Source organism: Platichthys flesus, chromosome 18, assembly GCF_949316205.1.
Source record: "Platichthys flesus chromosome 18, fPlaFle2.1, whole genome shotgun sequence".
NCBI classification, from domain to species: domain Eukaryota; kingdom Metazoa; phylum Chordata; class Actinopteri; order Pleuronectiformes; family Pleuronectidae; genus Platichthys; species Platichthys flesus.
Window position 1 is genome coordinate 12,669,413 of NC_084962.1, and position 8,309 is coordinate 12,677,721.

The following is an 8,309-nucleotide window of genomic DNA, read 5'->3' on the forward strand; positions in this document are numbered from 1 at the left end:
TGTTAGCATGCTACGCTCAGTTAACGATACGTCGGCTCGTTAAGAATGGATTTAAGTATGGTACGTGTTACCTCTGGCAGCAACAGTCCCTGGTGGTCTAGTGGTTAGGATTCGGCGCTCTCACCGCCGCGGCCCGGGTTCGATTCCCGGTCAGGGAACTCACGTTTTGCCGTTTTGACTCAAGATCGTTCAACGATTCTGTCTGAACGTAAGATGTATGGAGGACCATACATGACTTAAGTAAATATAAATAAATACATAAATAAAAAAGGAAATAAATTAATTAATACGGCTACCCCCCAACAGGAGATTATGTATTGTGTGTCTGTGTGGCCGCGGCACTTCCTGGTTCTTCCCAGCACTACGCTGCCGGTGCGAACAGACAAAGTATTATAACATGGGCAGGACCTTTCCTGTGGCGGACAGCTTTTCTCAACGCTTCTACCTCCGGTGCGTCCCCGGGGATTAGAGGATGGTGTGACGTTAATGTATTGTTTTACATTGCATGTGTCACGTCATGATAAATCAGTCTCCTGTGTCACCTGTACCAGGAGCCGTCCCTGTCACTGGGTATCTTGGCTCGCTGTCTGGGCGGTAACCAGCCGTCCGGACCGCTCCGTGAATAAGGAGGAGGAGATGTTTCTTTACTTGTAATGCGGCCACTTTATTTCTCGGATATGCAGCAGGAGAAACTCGTTATCAACACACTTTTAGCGTATTTTCCCACAATAACCAGGTGCACTACGTCACACACTACATACTTTCCTTAAAGGGGCAGGCCATACCTGCAACACAACAGCTCTCGGTCTCATAAACAGATGACAAGAGAAAGCAGAGAGGGATTTTTAAACACTGTCTGATAAAGATTCCGACAGTAAAGGCAAGGGGTAGTGATGGATAAGGTTTTCTTTAACAAATTAAGTCTTTCATTCTCATTTTCCACCTTAAAACTATGAAATTAACAAGTTCAGAATTTAAATGATATTTTCTATATCTATTCAAAGAATGAATTTCATCATTCAGTATTTCAGGTATTGTACAATTAATCCTTGTTTACATTTTTCCTTTGTTTCTGCACAACATGAGTGATAAATAACCGGTATTCATTTCCTGTGTTATTTCATGCATGAGTGTTTCATTGCTATATCTTTGAAATAAAAGTATTTTATCATACATGTCCTGTTGCCACCAGGGATCACTGTGATTCAAAGCCCTGATTCTGTGCAGATGGCATCCGGCCGGGACTCTTGTCTTACATGGCCAGTTTGAAATAAATTGGACAGTGTACATCAGAGATTCAAGAACCATGAGCTTAGATGGTGATTCATAAAAATGTGACGCCAAGCCACGGTAACACCATGTGACAAGACCTCACCATTTTAGGTGGTTTTAATCTCCATGGAATCAAAATGACACTCACCGAATATGAAATTGATCTGATGAAAGCTCTAGGAGTTCGTTAAAATGGAATTGGTAAAACTGTTCACATGTTCAGGGGTTCTGGAAACTTGGTTACATTGGAATTATTAGTTTGATTTTATTTACAGTTTTATTTGATATATTTTGACTTTAGAAAAATGATTTGCCATCTCCTGACCCTCTGGTGTTCACCATATATACCACTAAGTGGCGATGTTTCACTACAAATGCTATAAGAGACAAAGGTCAAATGTGGAGGAAGTATAAGGAATATAAAACAATTTATAAATAACATAAATCAGATTTAGCCCTTTCCCACTGTGGTAAAAGCCATTCAAAGAAGTTTTAAAATAACCAAATAGATTCTCCTGGATGAGTGAAGAGTCTCATTTAACCGCAGCATTTTTATATCAGAAAAGACTGGTGAAGTGAAGAGAATTATGTTCACTAATTTTCAATTGCATGTATATATATTTGAATGCACTGTAGTGACTCTTCCTTGCCGGTCCTTACAATAAAGTTCAGACCTATTTGAGCTAAATCTTTTCTCGAGGGAGAGCAATGAGACAGACACAATGTGTGTTTGTGGATCTTGGGTCCCAGGAGGCCCTGTCAAAGGTGGGGAAATGTCAGAGCGCCAGGGCCCTTCTGATTGGACAGCTCCGGAGTTAACCAGTTCCTGGCTGGCTATGTATCTTGGCAGTTATTTTGACAGACGCTATCATTGTGAGAGAGGAGATAAGTTGTCTAAGGGATCGCCATGGCGCCGGTGTGTCCCTCCTTCGGCCTGTTCAGACTCTCGTCATCCCTCTCCAACGCCCCCCTCCTTCTCCTCCTCTTCTCCCTGCCCGGTTTGAAACACAGGATTGTGAGGAGGTGGGTGTGGGGGTGTTTGGTTGGGAGCGGGCTTTGTATTGGCAGGGACCCTGTGGCTCTGGGTATCATTGTCCCCTTCCAACACCATCAAAACCTCCATGTGACGCAGAATAGAAAACAGCAACAAATATCCCCTTCTCTGTATTACTTTATTTTAATCCCCTCCAGTCTGTTGCTCTCATTCATTCCATTTCATTATTTCTAAACTTCGAAATATAACTTCTTCACTTTTACTGCAAAAACAACCAAACCCTAACTAAGATGAGTTCTGGGAAAGTTCTGACTGAGGTTTTCGCTTGTTTATGTTTTCAAGATGTGGCGTCCATCAAACATTTACTGTCCCTGGTCTCACTCTTATATAAAATCGCTACCGTATATCAGCCTCTGATATTAGAATTTTTATAGTACTCCCCTGTCAGCTACACACACACACACACACACACACACAAACACACAGAGGAATTTATGTTGCCAAAGATGCTGAAGAGCAGAAGAGGCCCCAAAAGAAAAGATGGAGTGTGTTTTTCTAAGCTTTCTTGTCTCAATATGTTTTTATTTATGCCACTAAGAACACAAATCCACACATCCAGGTCTTCAGTTGGGTTTATCGAAATCTTCCTTAGAAGAGTGGAACTAGCAGCGACTTAAATGATTAGAATCTTGGCTGTACGTCCTTTTTGCTCGGTGCCTTGATATTTCTAAGAAAGGTCATTCAAGTCAGTGCTTTATCTAAACCTCTATACCCAGCACAGGCCTTGGAGAGATTTTAAATCATTTTGCTTAGACGTCACACACTTCCTAGCTTAGACTACAGCCACCGATAACTTCAAGTACACCGTGGCAGCGAGAAGCCGCGAAACCTAAACACCGAGAAAGGATATGTCACACAAATGATAATTGATAGGAAATGTGGGGCTCATAATTCTTTATAATGAAGCAAACCTTTAAAAAAAAGAGAAAAAGTGCTGCAATATTTTAGAAAAGTCTCCCATCAGAAAGTGTTTATGTCTATGAAAAGATAACAGATGCTATTAAACTAATTAGGATGAGTGATATTTGAAATAGTGTATAAATGAATGACATCAGGACGGAGGGTCCCACTTACAAATAGCCAACAGCTCTGACACATGTGTAAGCCTCACACTGAAGAGGTTGATTCAATGAAGGAGGTGCACTGTCACCGAAACAACAGCTGATAATCACACACAGTAGCCTACTGTTAATTGTGTTTTAGTTATTGCTATCAAGACTATTTTTCAATTGAAATGTATACTGTTCACATTTTCAAAACCTGTGTGTAAGTAATTTAGCTTATTTTCAAATTTGTATGCTATTCTCATTCTTAAGTGATTTTTGTTTTTGTTTTAATGTTATTGTTTTAATTGGACTGATCGAAGATGAGCAACGTGTAAGGTAATATTATAATAAGGACTTAAATAGATGTAAAAAGTATAAAAAAGAGATGTCAGATGTTTGGCAGATATTCAATCAGCATTTTTATGTCTCGATAAAAATATTAGTTTAGAAATTCTCTGTGTTTTAAAGAAACAGTTTGACATTTTGGGAAATATGTTTGCAATTATGGCAACTTAAGCAGTCAATTAGCTTAGCTGAGGTTTAGCTGTAAAACTAAATTGAAACCTTCAAAGCCCAAACATTTAGTTTTGTACACTTGTTTTCTCTAATAATATCACAAACAAGTTACAATTCATTAGTGACATTTAGAGGCACTGGCTGGTGGATCTTTAGCTTTTCCTGCTTGTTTTATCATGGTGCAACAATACAGTAGAAATTGAGGAAAGGCTTAATATACAAACTTTGGTGTGATGCCTAATCCTGGTGAGTTATTGTTATCGCAGTAAATACTGTGGTTATGACGCATCACAATGGATGTGATGGAGACATTCACCACTCCGCTGGTGGTCTCGTCCAGACTGACTGAGAGACCACCATGAGGTCAAATACCCACTACACACACACAGATACACACACACACACACACACACACACACAGACTGGCCACTTGCAGCAGCCAGTTAACGAAGACAGAGTGGAGAATCAAAGTGATGGAGACATGGCTTGAAATGGCTCGATACCAGTGCCACTACACCCACTGTCTATCTGCCAAGTTGGCCGACACACTGCAGCCGTGACCTTTCACCCAGGAACTGAACGGCAGGAAAGGGGTTATCTTTTTTTTTTTTTGCTTTTGAAAGCGGACGTCCAGACCGTGAAGGAGCCAGTCAGGGAAGGAGCAGACAGCGGAGGAAACCTGACGGAGAGATGGACAAACATCTTTTAAACTCATGTACAAGCTGTGATCTGCTCTTTCTTTTATCACATGACCATGGTAGGGGTTGTGGGGGGTGCTGGGGGGCAAACAGTGCATGGTTGTTTGTCCTGCTTATCAGTGGTGTTGTAACAAGTGGGGGGAACACACAGGCTTACCTCGATGCAAGTGCATGCATGCACATATGCAAAGAGACCTCACCTCTGGCGAATATGGAAAAAGCTGTAAAAATGAAACAGGCATTGGCTGACATTAGATAACCTTTCATGAAACCAGGAGGTCATTACGGGAACGATGATGATTCTTCCTCAATCTCCTCTGATCCTCTGCCATAAAGAACGGGCTTGTCCTGTACAGTAACGACCATTCCGCAGAAGAATAAAACAGGTACAAAATATGAGCCCCTGAAATCACTGGCCAATAAATAACAGCTATAAATTCCCATGTGAATTATGACTGTGGCTGCCAATTTAGGACCGTGCGATAAGTCAACTTTACATGTATTCCTTTGAGAGTCTGCAGATATAAGGAGCATGTTAAAGGTAACATGAGTGTGTGTTTACTGTGCCTGAGTGTCTACATGTGTACGTCTTTTGATGTGTGTGTGTGTGTGTGTGCGCTTGTGTGCACTCAGACATACACTCCCACTCTCACACTCAGACTCTGGTTTGTCCAGGCCAGCGCCACATCAGTCCATCATCGCAGATATGGCTCGCGGTTAGATAGCAGGTCTGGCGGCGCACAAGACATTTTGTCCACTCTGTCATGTTTACTTATAATGATAAGCTTTGATGGATTCCCCACGAGCTATAGACGCCACGGCGCAACGCACACACACAGACTCTCTGCATGTCATTCACACATGCGTGATTGTGCACAAAGTGACACACATGCACGGTGCAAGAAAAAAGGATTAAAAAAGTGGAGACAAGTAGAATATTAGCAAGAAAAGCAAAACCTAAAAGTACATTCTATAGAACACATGCGCATATGAATACCTAGATAAAGTTTTGAGTTCAGTTTGGGGAAAGACTGTTTGAACAGCTGATGAATAAGTGTTTCTAAATCATTTTGCACCAAAGAGACGGGTCAAAGTTTCATGCGCACAGGAGAAAGCCAACAAGCTGTCAGAGGAGGGGAGTAGATGTTTTTAAAAATGGATTCCTCGTGCGATTTTCAAACCCTAACAAGACACGTCCATGAGGAGCTTCTCCTAAAGCTCAAATACATCGTTTGAGCTAACCTCTGCTAAACCCAGAAATAAACAATTTCGAAAAACTGCACTGGATGAATTCCCCTCTAAATCAAACACCGTCTCGATGTTGCACTCTGATCTGTAGCTCGGCCTGCGCAGTGTTTCCATTGGGTCGGTTTACTTAAGCCTGGCATTTGTCCAGGTCACAGACCGCTCTAATACAAGTGCTCTGGACCAATTAAAAAAACTAATGAGGCCTGAACTTATCACAACACCTCAGGGGCAGAGAGGAGGGGAGGCAGGCAGCGTGGTGCAAAACCGAGAGAGCGAAACAGACGGCACACTTTTGATTGGAAGGTGATCACATAATGATTAGTCAATAATAATTCGATTGAAATAGAAAAAATGTATTTGCAAAACAAGAGAGGGGCAGTTCAGTTCAAATGATTGCAGATCTCAAACAAACCAGTTTCCTGCTTTGTGACCTGCTGTTTGCAGAGTCATGCAACGTGGAATATGAACTCAGATCACACTGAGAAAGATCATGTATTTCCTGGGTTCTTTATTCAAGCAGCAATAGTTTGTCAAGCAGCAATAGTTTGTCAGGAGGGCTGCTGAGACCATTGCATGCAAAGAAATCACCTTTAACCACTTATGTGAAAAACACACCTGCAAAGTCAAGTCAAACTGGAGTCCTGCACACCACTGATCTCCAATAGTTAATCCTAATGAGGCAGCCTGAATAAATTAAGATAAAAACAAATACAAATTTTGGATTAAAATTCAGGTAAAACTGGAAAACAAGCTTAGTGTGACAGATTTGAATGTAACCCATTCTTAGTGGATTGGTGGTAGAGTGCACAAAAGTTCCTGGTTGAAATCCCGGCTAAGCCTTTCTGTGTTTGCTTGATCCAAAGGTGTGAATGGTTGTGGGTCTCTGGGCCCTGTGATATGATATTTGTCCAGGATGTACCTCACCTCTCACCCAGTGACAGCCGAGTTTAGCTCCAGCCCCTCCACGTCCCTCGAAAGGATAACGGTTGAATGGAATCATTATGATGCTGTCACCTTTACTGGCTTTTTCTTTCCTCCTCGTCCCTCCTTTCGACACTGATACCCCGATACGATCCAAAATATTTCATAAAAATGTCCTGTGCATATTTTTCTGAGCTCCTATCGATAAGGCCCCAATATTTCTATATGAATCCACAGAGGATTCAGCTTCTGCTGCCAGAGTGTCATATCAGCATGAAGCTTTATTTTCTCCTTTATCCACACATCAAACTGTTTTGCAGTGAGAGTGCACCATGAGTGCAGCTATCACTTTTCCTCTCGCACATCCATTCACCTCCACTCCCCAGTCTCCCACTTGTTTTACAGTTATTTACACCCAAGTGCGCCATGGCCACTGGTGAAATTTAGGGAGTGTGCGTCTGACAAAGAGAGTGAGAGAAAAACGACAGCGAGAGGTGGAGGATAAGCAACTCAGAAACAGCGCTGCCTTTCTTTTCGCTGCTTCTTATTATACATCTCACCCTTCCTCTCGCACTGTCAAGGCCACTCTTTTCTTCCTCCTACTCACTCAGCCAAGAGGAGGTCAGACTGAGAGAGAGAGAGAGGGAGAGAGAGAGAGAGAGAGAGAGCAGCAGACACACACACACATACACACACACACACACACACCCTCACACAAAGGAGAAATCCAGGACTGACCGACCGCAACCATTGCAAGTCTTCTCCACCTTATCCAGGACAACACACTGATAAGTGTGTCTCCACTCCCCATCCGACAGATCCATCTCCGCAAACATCTGACACACACGTAGGAAGATGTGGAAATATATATCTGTGTGTGTGTGTGTGTGTGTGTGTGTGTGTGTGTGTGTGTGTGTGTGTCTCTGTGTGTGTGTAAGTGGCAGATTGATGCTTCATTTTACTCCCATTCACTATAAATAAGTCACACACGGGAGTTAGGACGGATGATTTTTGTGGCTGTACCCTGATGTTGCAGGATGATAATTAAATAAGGTTGTGTGTGTTTGTGTGTGTGTGTGTGTGTGTGTGTGTGTGTTTGTGTGTGTGTGTTTCACGTTTTTGGGAGTGCTGCACCTGCAACTAATGATGTGAAACTTGCCAGCTTGCTGCAGACCTCAACTCACTCCCAACAGATCAAACTTGCACCTGTTGACCCTCCCCCCCCACCCCCACCAACACACACACACACACACTCACACACGCACAAATACACACACACACACACACACACACACACACACACACACACACACACACACGACAATAGCCATTCCACCACTCAGGGCTAAGTGCCTCCTTAACCTAGTCTCTGGTAATTAATTCCCAGATTTTTCCCCCCTTCAGTGAATTAATGTTTCGTGGCCTAATACCGACCCTGACATCAGAATCTGCCAACCGCCCGCAGCCACAGCTTTTTAATGGAGATACATGGGCTGACGACGAGTGTCACAAAAAGTAACTGCTGCTTCATCTTTGACCTAAACGACAGCTTCC

General features: G+C 42.6%; 1 non-coding gene across 1 annotated transcript; it reads left to right on the forward strand.

Annotated features, from left to right (window-relative positions):
- The first annotated feature begins 86 nt into the window (after positions 1-86).
- Positions 87-158, forward strand: trnae-cuc (transfer RNA glutamic acid (anticodon CUC)). Its single transcript has one exon. It is a non-coding gene; the product is annotated as a tRNA-Glu (tRNA).
- The last annotated feature ends 8,151 nt before the right edge of the window (positions 159-8,309 follow it).